The sequence below is a fragment of the Grammomys surdaster genome, unplaced genomic scaffold (genome assembly GCF_004785775.1).
Source record: "Grammomys surdaster isolate TR1022 unplaced genomic scaffold, NIH_TR_1.0 125776, whole genome shotgun sequence".
NCBI classification, from domain to species: Eukaryota; Metazoa; Chordata; class Mammalia; order Rodentia; family Muridae; genus Grammomys; species Grammomys surdaster.
In genome coordinates, this window is record NW_021620607.1 from 1,908,846 (window position 1) to 1,923,332 (window position 14,487).

At 38.5% G+C, this 14,487-nt stretch overlaps 1 pseudogene; it reads right to left on the minus strand.

Annotated features, from left to right (window-relative positions):
• Nucleotides 1-8,555: 8,555 nt before the first annotated feature.
• Nucleotides 8,556-8,707, minus strand: LOC114640125 (annotated as a pseudogene).
• Between the last annotated feature and the right edge of the window lie 5,780 nt (nucleotides 8,708-14,487).

A 14,487-nucleotide genomic window follows, 5' to 3' on the forward strand; every position in this document is an offset into this window, starting at 1 on the left:
CTGTGTCTATATTTTTTTGTGTTTTCTCTTTGGCTCTTTTACCTTTTGGTTTGTTTTGTCCTATTCCAATTTGTTTGGTTTTGTTTTATTTTATCTTATGCTATTATTATTCCTTAGATGCCTGTTTTTTTTTTTTTTAAGATAGAATCAGTATGTATCTATGTGGGAAGGGACGTGGGATAAATTCAGAAAAGTTAGAGAGGGGCAAACTTTCATCAGAATGTAGTGTAATTAAAAATGTATTTTCAATAACACACACACACACACACACATACACACACACACCACACCACACATTTCTAGGAGTTTAGGAAAATCCAATTGCATGCATTTTTAACTTAGTGAAAGAATTGATCTGTTTCTTGGCACTTTTATCATGACCTCATTAATTCAGCTTGATGGATAGTTGCTGAACACTCCTGTTTTGGTCAACTACCTAGTCTCTTTGCTTCTGGACTTGTTTCTCCTGTGGTCCACATTAAATATGGAAGCTGTCAGGATCTCACTGGGTTTCAAGTAATATAGAAAAACACAAGCTGCTGTGTGGGAGGAGTCCAGGTTATTGAAGTATACAGTGAGATATGGAATGTTCTGATGGTCTCTGCTATATTGTATACACAACTAAATGTCTGAAGAAGTAGACATAATGGTGATGTTGCTCACAGATCCCTGACATGGGACCATGTTCAGATTAACTCTTTCAGTAACTCACTGCTGTCATCAGAGGATGCCTGTTCTTTAGGGTGCTCCCATGCTTAGTGTTTGTACTTTCAATTGTAGACATATTCAACCATGGTCATTGTATGGATTCTGTAGCTGTAGGCATCATTCTCTGGTATAATTACATCACTGAAATGTGTATGCCAGGGAGGATAGACAGGCTCTCATCACATTTCTTTTAATTTGGAAGGAAAACTTATCTCAGAACCCACTAAGTGTAATTTCCCCATCATCCACTAAGCAAGATTTTGTCAAATTGGCTAATCTGAAAATTTGTCAGGTGTAATAAAAAATTGGTATCTTCTATAGTGCAAGGCAGTCTCTTCCAGGAAGTAAAAAGCTTAACAATGTAGCTAGGGTAGAGGAGCAGTGGTAGACAGCTAAAGAGTTTGTGAACAAAAAATGTTGACTCCCTGTGGAAGCAGGACACTCTTAAATTTAAATTTGTGAACACTGTCTTCCATTTTTAACTTTCTTGCCAAGTCAAAGTCTTTCTGTGGTCCCCTGGAATGTAGTAAAAAATTTTTTTGGGGTAAAGAAATGAAGATAAATATGGATTTTCTTTTAAGAAAAACAATGCTTCATTCAGTAAGTGTAGCTACCATAGTATGAGCTTTAATTGTCTTTTTTTTTCCTTCTGTGCATACTGGAAATTTTGTGGATAACGTGTTCTGATGATGTTATAGGATTTTGTTCTTAAGAAAGTCCTAAAAATGCTTCATTTTTTCTTTTATTGGATTTTTTTATTTACATTTCAAATGTTATCCTCTTTCCTGATTTCTCCCCCAGAAACCCCTTGTCCCATGCCCCCTCCTACTGCTTCTATGAGTGTGTGCCCCCACCCACCGACACACACACTCCTGCCTCCCTGCCCTTCTGTTCCTCTACAGTGGGGCATTGAGCTTTCACAGGATCAAGGGCCCCTCCTCCCATTGATGTTTTGTAAATAAGGTTGCTCTGTTTAGAATAGTTTTAAGGTCAGACATGTTGGCATGCACCTTTAATCCCAGCATTCAGGAGGGAGAGCGAGCTGATCTCTGTGAGTTCAAGGCCAAGCTGGTCTACAGAGTGAGTTCCAGGATAGTCAGAGCTTCACACAGGGACCCTGTCTAAAACAAAAACAAAAACAAACAAACAAAAGTTAGTGTTCCTTTTGTTTCTATTTTGTGGAATAATTTGAAGAGAATTGGTATTAGGTCTTCTTTGAAAGTCCAATAGAATTCTGCACTAAATCCATCTGGTCCTGCGCTTTTTTTGGTTTGGAGACTTTTAATGACTGCTTCTATTTCTTTAGGGGTTATGTGACTGTTTAGGTGGTTTGTCTAATCATGGTTTAACTTTGGTACCTGGTAGCTGTCTAGAAAATTGTCCATTTCATCCAGATTTTTTTTGTTGAGTATAGGTTTTTGTAGTAGGATCTGATGATGTTTCGAATTTCCTTGATTTCTGCTGTTTTCTCTCCCTTTTCAGTTCTGATTTTGTTAATTTGGATGCTGTCTCTGTTTCCTCTCGTTACCCTGGCTAAGGGTTTATCTATCTTGTGGATTTTATCTTCTTTTCATAAGGTAAATGTCCATACAAAAATCTGATAGTGGATGGATAAAACTCATTTAATTCTTGCAGGCTCTCAGAGTTTTCTTAGATGGGTCTCACCCAGAGTCTTATTTGTCCCTGTTTTATGGTGAGATCTGGGACATCATTTGATATTGAAGTGGCTTAAGACTTTCGTTTTGAGTAGATGTGCATATATTTTACACATAGGGAAGGCATAAATTTTGCCAGCTCAGTTTGTAGTTAAATAAGAGTGTTTCTTAAAGGATAAGTTAACTCCTAAACCCTGTTCCCAAGAAAGTGACCATATCTGGAAATATAGCCCTTCAGAGAATTATTTCATTCTCATAGATTTATACTTAATTGGGATGACCCTTATTTTTCTTATTTCTTTTTTATTAATTAATTACTTATCTACTTTACATCCTGATTGAAGCTTCCCCTCCCTTTTCTCCTCTCAGTCCTTCCCTCTCACTTTCTCTCCTCCCTTCTACTCAGAAAAGAGTTGGACTCCCTGGATATCAACCTGCCTTAGCATATCAAGTTGTAGTAAGACTAGGCACATAGTCTGTGGAGGCTAGATAAGACAGCCCAGTTAGAGGAAATGGATCCAAATACAGCCAGCAATGTAGCCAGAGACAGCCTTGCAGCCAGATACAGCCTTTGCTACTATTTTAGGAGTCCCACATGAAGATCCAGCTGCACACCTGTTACTTATGTGCAGTCTGTCCCATGCAGGATCCCTAGTTGGCAATTCAGTCTCCTTGATATTTTATGGGTCCAGATTAGTTGATTTTTTAGGCTTTCCTGTGGTGTCCTTGACCCCTCTGGCTCCTTCTATCCTTCCTTATCATCTTCCACATTATTCTCCAAGCTTTACTTAATATTTGGCTGTAGGTTTCTGAATCAGTTTCTATCAGTTGCTGAGTGAAATTTCTCTGATAACAGTTATGCTAGCCTCTGTTTCCAAGTACAGCAGAATATCATTAATAGTGTCAGGGGTGGGTTCCCTCTCATGGCATGGGTCTCAAGCTGGTCCAGTCATTGGTTAGCTCTTCTCTTAAATTCTGCTCCATCTTTTACCCCTGAATGTCTTGTAGGCAGGACAAATTGTGAGTCTAAGGTTTTGTGGCTGGGTTGGTGTCCCTATCTCTCCATTAATATCTCACTTGATCAATCAAGACTTCATATACCCCATTGCTAGGAGTTTTTATAAGAGAAAGGAGAGGTGGGTTTCTCTTTTTTTCTTTCTTCTTTTTTTTTTTTTTTGATTTTTCGAGACAGGGTTTCTCTGTGTAGCCCTGGCTGTCCTGGAACTCACTCAGTAGACCAGGCTGGCCTCAAACTCAGAAATCTGCCTGGCTCTGCCTCCCAAGTGCTGCGATTAAAGGCATGCGCCACCACTGCCTGGCGAGAGGTGGGTTTCTAATAATAATAAAATGTGGGTGGAAAGAGATAGGCTAATTATTTGTTAAGCAAAAGGAAATCAGAACATGATGATTTAGAAAGATGTTAGCCTGACTGACTGGCACAGAGTGGCAACATACAGAGAGAAGAGATACTACAAAATATCCATATGAAAATTAAGAAAGCAATTGGAGTGGTGTAAGTATAAGACAGAAAGCACAAAGGATTATCAAAGGAAGGTAAGAAAGAGCAATAAAGGAACCTTCAGAGTAAGAATGACTTTTCCCATAGCTTGATTTTGGATTGTTATAGTCATGAACTAGGGAAAGATTAATTTCTATTGTTTGAACCAATCCTAGTTTGTGTTTCTGTGGCATATTGGCTATGATAATAATATACCATCTAAATTTATGTTTCGAACTTCCACTCAGGTATCCCCGTCTTGGTTATGCTTCCTTGCATGAGGTGGTCTCTTAAGATTTCTGGGTAGTAGTTTAGCCTGAAAATTCAGTTCTCTGAGTATGTGTATCAAATTCTCATTTTTTCAGTTTGTCTGCAGTTCAGTTCTTTCATGGATGGCAGTAATGACTTCTATGCCCTTAGCATATCAGAACTAATTTCCAAGATCTCACTATTCTTTTAAAAATCTTATTAATGACTGATTTTATTTGTTATGTGTGAATATGTGTCATTGTGTGGATATGGGCAACTGAGTACATATATCTGCAGAGGCCAGAGAAAGGTACTGGATCCTCTAGAGCTGTAGTTACAGATGGCTGTGAACCATGCAATGTTGATTCTAGGAACTGAAATTGTTCTGGGGAAGAGAACAAGCACCTTTTGACATTGAGTCATCTCTCTGCTCCTTGTTTCATAGATTTGAGAAAGGGTCTCATGTAACTTAGAATGGCTTTGAATTTACTATACTGAAGATGACCTTGAATTCTTGATCCTTCTGACCAGTTTTGAGAATATACATATTTACTTAGCCTTTATTTCATTATTTTTAAATTGATTTTCATCCTTTTAAATGTATTTATAATATTTTCCAATTATCTAACTGTCTATCTATCTATCTATCTATCTATCTATCTATCTATCTATCTATCTACCTACCTACCTATTTTTGAGCTAAGCTCTCAACATGTTGCTCAGGGGGTTACTGAATTCCTGGGTAATTTCTATCAATGTTTTCTAAGTAGCTACCAGCACAGACATTTCTTCCACATTTTGCAAGATCATCTATAGAAGATGTGAGGCTTTTCTTCTTTCTTTCTTTCTTTCTTTCTTTCTTTCTTTCTTTCTTTCTTTCTTTCTTTCTTTCTTCCTTGCTTCCTTCCTTCTTTCTTTCTTTCTTCCTTCCCTCTCTCCCCCCCCCCCCCCCTCCCCCCCCCCCCCCTCTCTCTCTCTCTTTCTTTCCTGCTATCCTTGTATTTAGTCTTTAAATCCTCAGTCAGAACATCAGGTATTTTGTGAAACCTCAGGATTCTTGTCTCTGCCTCACTGAAACAAATCTCTCTCTTCACTTACTTTGGTTATGAAATGCTTTGATAATTTCTTGATTATTGTATTAACAAAATTATTTCATAAATGTTTCTTCCCTCAAAATGAAATGACCATATATGTTTTAGACATCTGATGCTCTTTCTTCATTATAGTTACCTATTAAGTAAAATTGATTGCTTCATGTTTATTTCTCACTTTAGAATGTTATTTTCCTAGGTGTCATGGATTTATTCTAATTATTCAACACTGTATTTTCATTTTGCAAACAAATACTTTGAATATTTAAGGACATAAGTATTTGAACACAAGAAAGATGTATTCACAGAGTTCCTGTTGCAATTATAAAATCAGATAATATAAATGTACAAGTTACAGTAATGGTCATGTGGATAGATGGTAATAAGCATTGTGAATATGATAAACAGGATACTGAAGATTGAGACTAACTACTTATGTAAAATATTGATCAGCATAGACAGTGCTTTGAAGATGATAGTGAAGATCAGTTTTTAGAAGAGAAGAAAAGAAATTGTGGAGGGTGATAGACTAGTGCTTCCTAGATTCCCAGTCTGTGTTCATGGCACTAAGTTGGGAATCTTGTATGAGTCTACACCCTGAGCTTCTGGGTAAGGAAGCTTGTGCCCATACACATAGCAAGACAAAGTGAGAAAAAGAGTTCTAGGGGAGAAAGAGAATTTGCTTGTGGTCTGGTATTTGGTAGTTTTTCAGTAGGTATTAAACAGTGTGGAGAAATTGTACATTATATCACTTAATTCCATAAGCAGCCTTGAACTTATGTGTGAGAAGCTGAGCCTCCTCAAAGCCCATTTTCTTTGGAATTGAGGAATTAATGTGTGTAAGAAGTAGAAATGAACTCAGAGATGTGCACTATGAACTGTCTTGCCCAACTCAACAAAATATATTGTTTCTTGATAACAAATAACTATTGAATAAATGAATATATCAAATTTTGAAATTTGGACATGGAATTTTGTATTTTATAACAGATAAGTTTGGTTGGATATTTGAAGTCATGTAACTTGTATACACATATAGTTCTCTTTTCAATTTATAATATTCTGTTTATTTCTGTAACAACCACTGTTGGTAAACCAATATTTACTTGACCTAGGATGATCAGGAGCTCATTTTCATTCTGAATATTTCTAAAGTAGAAGCAGTAAGAAACATGAACCGGTGGACAGTCTTTAATATGTGGCTTATAATATAGTCCAGTATAGCAATGCATTGTTTTCAAATATATAAAACAGGATGTGTTTTAATTTGGGGAAAGTTGGTGGTGTTTTATGCTCAAGCAGTTCTAACATGGATCATTTTTACCTGCAGTCTCTGCAACTGATAGCCTTCTGTTCTACAGCCCAGGAAAATGTGTTTCACATTACTTGATGGCAAAAGCATCTGTTTCTGTCACGGAGAATACTCATCAATGTCATTTCACATATGCAAATAATGTAAGATCCTTTAAAAAAATAGCCCTGTGATATAATTGACAGTGTATTGAGGGTTATAATGTAGGATATTCTCCAAGTCCTTGCATCTAAATAATGACTAAACTTTGTGTGTGATGCATAACCAGAGTCATGGATTAGTTAATCATCTAAGCATAAACTAAAGCCACTATATGTGTGTGTGTGTGTGTATTATATATACATATCATACATATATATGTTTTTATATATGTATGATTATATACATATACACTTATATAGTATACATTTAAGGGTAAACTAAAGCCAATTCATGTATGTATTATATATAAACTATATAAATGATTATGTAAATATACAGTTATATGTTTATATTTTTATATTTCATCATATTTATATACCTGTGTATACATATGTTAGATGAAAAAATGAGAAAAGTGGTTAATTTGAGAGACTGAGTGGCTGGCTCTAGGCCAGGATTTCAATATCTGGGTCTCAGCTTTCCTCACCATGAATAATTGTGTGACATTGAGCAAGCTTTATGTTCCTTATCCAGTGCTAGATCCTGAGACTCTGGAAGGGCCTCACCACCTAGAGTCATGTAGCTTAAAATGTGCAGAGTCAGCTATAGATGGCAGATAATGATTTTGATTAATACAGTGTACAGTGACATGGCACTCAGTAACTTTGACTCTCATAGTCATACTTTTCCTTGATTGTTCTGCTTCTCATGAGAGAAAGTCTAAGTTTGGTGCTTACATGTCCTCATGACTAAGTTCAGCATTTTGTAATTACTTTAATAGAAGAAGCCATGGATGAAAATCATTGAGCAGAATAATAGCTAACTAAGATTACAGAAGTAATATTTTCTTTCCAATATATACATTGTTTCAGACAATATAAGATAAACTTTCTCTACTAATATCTGTTTGTAGAAAATGCTGATGTTAATGACTTTCAATTTTGTCGAATTTATCATGTAGTCAAAGTGATGTTTAATTTGGATTATCACCTTGGCTGGACTGATTCTAGTAAGAGATAAGCTATTGGTCATACCTGGAAGGGATTTTCTCAGTCAGGTTGATGAAATAGGAGTACTCATTCTAAGTGCATGTTGTTGTACCTTCCAGCAGCAGACAGATAATCCAAAAACAGAGATCCAAAGAAGAAAGCTTTGCATTTTGCCTTCTTCCCTTGTGTTGCATTCCTATCCTGATGGCTAGTTCATCTATCCTCCTGCCGCTGTTATCCTTCATTGACATCAGAACCCTATTTCTTTGACTCTCTAACATGAACTGAAGATGTTTCATTCTTAGGAATCCTCTAGGTTGTCAGGAGCAGAATGACCCTCTACTGAAGCATCTATCACCACAGACTGAGAAGCTTCTGAATTTTAGGCCTCTCCAGTATGGAAACAGCCATGTTGTACCATGTAGTTAATCTATTAAATACCCTTTAAATATCTATCTCTATCTCTATCTCTCTCTCTCTCTCTCTCTCTCTCTCTCTCTCTCTCTCTCTATCTATCTCTATCTCTATCTATCTATATCCCCTTTATCAGCTTTGTTTCTGAAGAACCCTGAACATTGCACCATTTGAGTTAAACATTCCATTTAAATAAATATGTCCACTAAATAATAGTAAAGATGGTATGGAAATATGACAGTTATCCTCAACACATACAATATATTAATTATGTACTAGTGTCTGGTTTTGTTCTATGTGTTGGAGCATATAGTAATGCATGAAGTAGATGGTAAACATTTCTCTGTCTCTATCTCTGTCTTTCTTTCAATTCAGTCTCTTACTCACAGAATAGCTAAACCACCCCAGAGATGTAGGCAGTGATCCATTTATTAGGACAGAGTACTCATGGCCAAATACTCTATTGTTAAAGTTCTCATTACCTTTTATTTTGTTAACAGTGGAGTGTGAACATAGTCTCCACACTACCACAAGTGTGCAGTTAAATTTCCTATATTTGGGACAGTTGGTGGGGTCAGCACACTCAGAACGCAATGGGTTAACCACACCCATGGGAAATCCACCTTCATGATCATGATATCACTCCTGTCTTCCATACAGGATGGATTCAATTGGAAAAATAAGAGATTTTTCTTGAATTTTAGACAGAGGCATGCAGATCTCTGAGTTCAAGCTCAGCCTGATCTACTGAAAAAGTTCCAGAATATCCAAGCTTAGGTAGTGAAGTATATAATAGAACAGGTGGGCCATATTCCAGCCACCACAAGTTGCAAAACTCAGCAGCTTTGGCCATGTGGCTCTGGCTTTCAAGAATAAAAGGGACTAGAGGGACAATTGATGCTAGTTAGCTGGAGCTACAAAATTAGTGCTGATTAAGAACAGACTAGCACCACTGAGGGGAAATCTGGGAAGTTTTTCTGAGAACACAGGTGGATGTGATGGTTTGAATATGCTTGATCCAGAGAATCGCATTACTAGAAGGTATGACCTTGTTGACATAGATGTGATCTTGTTGGAGGAAGTGAATCACTGTGGTGGTGAGTCCTGAGACCCTCTTCCTAGCTGCTTGGAAGACAGTCTCTCCTGGCTGCAGTTCGATCGAATTGGATCTCAACTCTTTCTTTCATGCCATGTCTGCCTGGATGCTGCTATGGTCCTTCTGTGATGATAATGGACTGAACCTCTGAAACTGTAAGCCATCCCCTGTTGTCCATTATAAGAGTTGTTTTGGTCACGGTGTTTCTTCAGACCAAAAAAAATCCAAACTAAGACACGGTCCTAGAGATCAGATTTAAGTTACTAAACTTGTTAGTGTGTGTGTATATCTACTGATCCATCTGGCTAGATCAGATTCAGGTTTTATTTTAAAAAGTTTAACCAGAGGTTTTGGTAAATTTGGATATGTTGGTAGGAGAAAAAGTTTTAGGAACACAGTTTACTGATTTGTACTGGCTTGTTCCTCATGTTTCATTCAGCTTTTTATATAACCCAGAATCATCTGGATAAAGAGTGATTATTTCCACAATGGTCTGGGTCCTACTACATCAATCACCAATCAAGAAAGTGCCACACAGACTTGTCTATTGGCCAGTCTGATGGAGGCGTTTTCTCAATTGAGGTTTTCTCTTCCTAGATTACCCTTAGTCATCTACTGTTGTCAGAAAATCAACAACAACAACAACAAAAACTAACCAGCACGAGAGATACTCTCTTAGTTTGGATTTCCAATGCTTTGAATAGACATAATGGCCAGGGAAATTCTAATAAAGGCAAACATTTAATTGGGGCTGGCTTATAGTTTCAGAGGTCCTGTCCATTATCATCATGGCAGGCAGCATGGCAGCATCCAGGCAGACATGATGCTGGAGAAGGAGCTGAGAGTTCTGCATCTTGATTTGAAGGCAACCAGGAGAGACTGGCACCCTCAGGCTGCTAGGAGAAAGCTCTCTTTCACAGTGGGTAGAGCCTGAGCATAGGAGGAGACCTTCAAAGACCACCACCAGAGTGATAGATTTCCACCAACAAGGCCACACCTTATTATTTTTTTCAGGAGGAAATGGTTTATTTGGTTTATACTTCCACATTGGAGTCCATCACTAAAGAAAGCCAGGACAGGAACTCAAACAAGGCAGGAGGTAATGCAGAGGCCATGGAGGAGTGATATTTACCGACTTGTTCATAAAGACTTGCTCAGCCTGCTTTCTTATAGAACCCAGGACCACCAGCCCAGGGATGGTACCACCCACAATTGCCTGGGCTCTCCCACATCAATCACTAATTAAGAAAATGCCCTACAGCTGGAGTTTTTTAAAATTTAACTTGGATATTTTCTTTATTTACATTTCAAACGTTATCCCCTTTCCATGTCTCTTCTCCAGAAACCCCCATCCCATCCCCCTCCTTCTGCCTCTATGAGGATGCTCCCCTCCACCCACCTGTGGGGAAAATTTAGAGGCTGCCACAGTGGTGGGGGCCTGGAGGGGCTTCCACTGTAGCGGATCCCACCTTTGGGAGAAAGCCTATGGTTCCAGCGGCCTGGAGGGTTTGGCAGCGGCAGGCCCCAATGACACGAGGAAGTCCTTGGTTCCAGAAAGGTTTATTGTCATGGTGGATGGTGGATGGATCTAGGTGTACACTCCCCCCCCCCCAACTCAGGGCAGTCCCGAGTTATATAGGGAGGGAGAAAGGGAGAAGATTGGGGGAGGATCTGTGGGAGGCATGCTTAATTTGCTCTGCCCTCTGGCCTTCATTAGTATGTAAATCCCTAAGGTATGAAGCCTATAGTCTGGCCTATGTGACTGAACAATATAATTCTATGAAGACATGACTGCTTTTCGGGATCCTGGATTCTGGAGGGCACCAAACTCCTGCCGGTTCTCACTCAGAGTCTCACGCAGAGTCTCGGGGTTCTAGGCACCTGCTCAACCATGACCCAGGATACCCTTACGCAGTCCCATACCTACCCACTCTTGCTTTCCCGCCCTGGCATTCCCCTATACTGGGGCATCGAACCCCCATGTGACCAACTTCTCCTCCAACTGATGTCCAACAAGGCCATCCTCTGCCACATACATGGCTGAAGCCATGGGTCCCTCCATGTGTACCCTTTGGTTGGTGGTCTAGTTTCTGGGAGCTCAGGGGGTGGATCTAAGGCCACGCCTTGTAATATTACCACTCTCTATGGAACAAGCATATTCAAACAACCACTGACATTTTATATCCAAACCACAAAGGAGAGTTCACTCAGTTTGAATTGTGTGCTCAGAGGAGACAGTCAAGAGGCTTTGGAGTCACAGGTGTGGAACATGGATAACAGGAGCAATTTAAGGGAGCTTTTGAGGCAGGCACATAATTCTGAAATCTACAATGATGAAGTGTAGGAGTAAACAAACACAAACTCAGGCTAATTACTGAGAGTATTCAGACGAGTTTCCTGGAGCTGCCACTTCTCTGTTTCAGAGCTGGGCTCAGTGTTGCCCAATCTGCACCATATTCACAAAGGTCTGATGCTTTCAGAAAGTGCAGCTGGTCTTTGTAAAATGCAATGCTGCTGCAGATGAAGTGTAGGATTTCAAGGGTTCTACAGTGTAACTGTGAACAACCAAGACATCATCTCTGATTATTCACAAACAACAGCATGGCAGTTAAAGTTAGAGTTGCTCATTGACTAGAGTGACTTTTGTATACATAAACAAGACTGACCCCTGCACACTCCTGTGCATAGAACTTTGAAACTTTTCATTCCAAAGTTGATTTTGAAAGTGGGAAAAAATTCTGAGAGAATATTTTTTTATTCAATTTGAGAGAAAGCATGTTGTGTAACTGTTGCTTTTAAAAAGAAGATTTTAGCATATGTCAGGGCAATTTGCAACTATTATCACTTCATAGAGATACGGAGAAAATTGAATTGCTGACTAATGTAGTTGAGGGTGAAGGTCACCTCTCAGTAACCCAGTGACTGCATAATGATCCTATTTTAAAAAATCTATCTTGCAGCATTCCATTTGGAAAAGAATTGTCTTCTCACAGAGTATACTTCATTTTACGGTATGTCATATTTGCTTACATAAATATACTTTGTATATATCTGCATAGCATATATTCATATAATATAAGAAAAACCCTTCTCAGTGAATGCTGCTTCCTTTCTACCTTTACTAAGTAGAAATTGGGGCAAAAGAAGGAAGAAAATCAAACATACACAGACACAAATCAAAATGAATCTTCAAAATCTTAAGCAAATTGTTCATTTTTATTATGTGTGTGTTCTTGCTTGTCTGTATCTGTGGCATGTGCATGCAGGTGCCTCAGAGGCCAGAAATGGATATTCGATCCCCTAGAACTTACTACAGGAGGTAACTCATGAACCAATGTAGGTGCTTGGGATCAAAAGCTGGTTCTGTGTAAGAGCAGCAAGTGGTCCTATACACTGGGCCATCTCTTCAGTTCCCACTCTGAAGATTTTTTAAGGCCATTCTGTACCTTGGACTAATAGATGGAGCACATGCCCTTGATGCTTGTACATGGGAACAATACAGACAGCAACCTAACAGGGTGAACACGAATAGGTGTAAAAAAACCCAAAAAAAACCAAAACTCCAGTAGCCTTGTAGTAAAATGTGAAGTGATATGTGGACTGTGGCAAAAGGAAACCATTGTGTATTAATTTATATTTGAGTAAATCCTCTTTTTCCTTTGGAGTGTGTTTACATGTATGATATGTATGATATGTTTGGAAATATGAGAGCGCATATCTTCACCTGTGGCTGGTGTGATTTTCAATGTGCACAGCACACAGTATGCAGTGTGAACACATAAACACAATATAGAATGTTTGGAGAGCTGACTAGTGAAGAAGCCAACTAGATTTGGAGTCTTTGAGATCAACTAGTTTTGAAATATTAAAACTTTTCTTTCGCTACAAAGTGTTTTTTCATACCCCTCTATGGATTTTCTCCAAAATGAATAATCAAATGAGAAAATCTGTGACTGCATTTGATTGTGCATCATGGCATGTCCTTAATAGATCAGGCAGTGGAGAGTGCTTTGAAGGGCTGCTGAAGGCATTCAGGATTTGAGGATGTTGATAACAGGACATAGGGAGCTAGAGGCTGAATTTTTTATTTAAGAAAACCCCTATACTCAGCTAAAACTTTTCAGATCCTTTTCCTTAGATTTTAAGAAAGTCACAATGAGTATACAAAAGTGATTTTATTTTTCTTCCTAGTGTCTAATTTACTTATCTCTAGTACTCCCTAAATCCTATAGCCTTATCTTAAGGTTGTTTGGCATGCATGTGGACTATTAGTATCTGAGGAGGCAAAGTACATGTACATTTTCCATGAACAGTTCTATTGGTATTTCCCTGAGTTTTCCCCCGACTCAAAACAAAGCTCAGCAGTTCAGAAAAGAAGTCACAAACAGGTATTGTCCAATGACATGTCAAATAAAAAATACATCTTGGCTACACATTCTGGTTCTCTGGAGATCCCTGACTCAAAGTTGTTGTTTTCAGTTGATCTTGATGATTCTTAATGGTCTTGGCTTATTAACTAGTGAGTTGTCAAAAACACATTATGTGTTGTTGACAGGCATGAGACAAGCTGCTAAGTAGACAACACTGGAGATAATCCTCATTTCTAATTAGGGTCAGAATCTATTTCGTACAATTTATTTTTTGTAAAAGCAACTGTTATTTGATGGATGTAATAATTGTCACCTCTGAGGCTTACTGCTGAATAAGCTCAAACTTTCTAGCTCTTTCTGAATTCTGGCTGGCTGGCTCAACTTAGCTATTTTGGCTCAAACTTCTCTCCAAGCTGACTGATTCAAACTGGTTTTTCTCAGCTTCTCCCTAAATTGCTCTACTTGGCCTAAACTAACTATGGCTATTTGTTCTAGTCTTCTAGCTCCTTCTTAGTCTCTGGCTCCAACTGCCTCTGTTGCCTTGCACTGAAATGTCCAAATATAACTCCATTGTACTGATTCACTGAACTTAACTTACTCAACTGACTAAACTAAAGTCAATTATATTGACTGCACTCAACCACATTGACTCCCAACTTTTAAAATCTGAACTCATCTAACTGACTGATTTGAACTCAACTGACTGACAACTCAGAGATCTGAATGCCTCTGTCCTGAGTTCTTGGATTAAAGGTATGTGTCACCATACTTGGATCTAAAATTGTCTTTACCTGAAACTTACTCTATACCAGGGTGGTCTTTTACTCAGAGATTTGTTTGCCTCTAAGTCCCGTGATTAAAGGCATGTCTGCATACTAGCTGGATCACACAGACCTAGACAGTCTTTGAATATGATCTCTTGCCAGAGCAGACAAGTTGCTGGATTAAAATTCTTCTACAATAT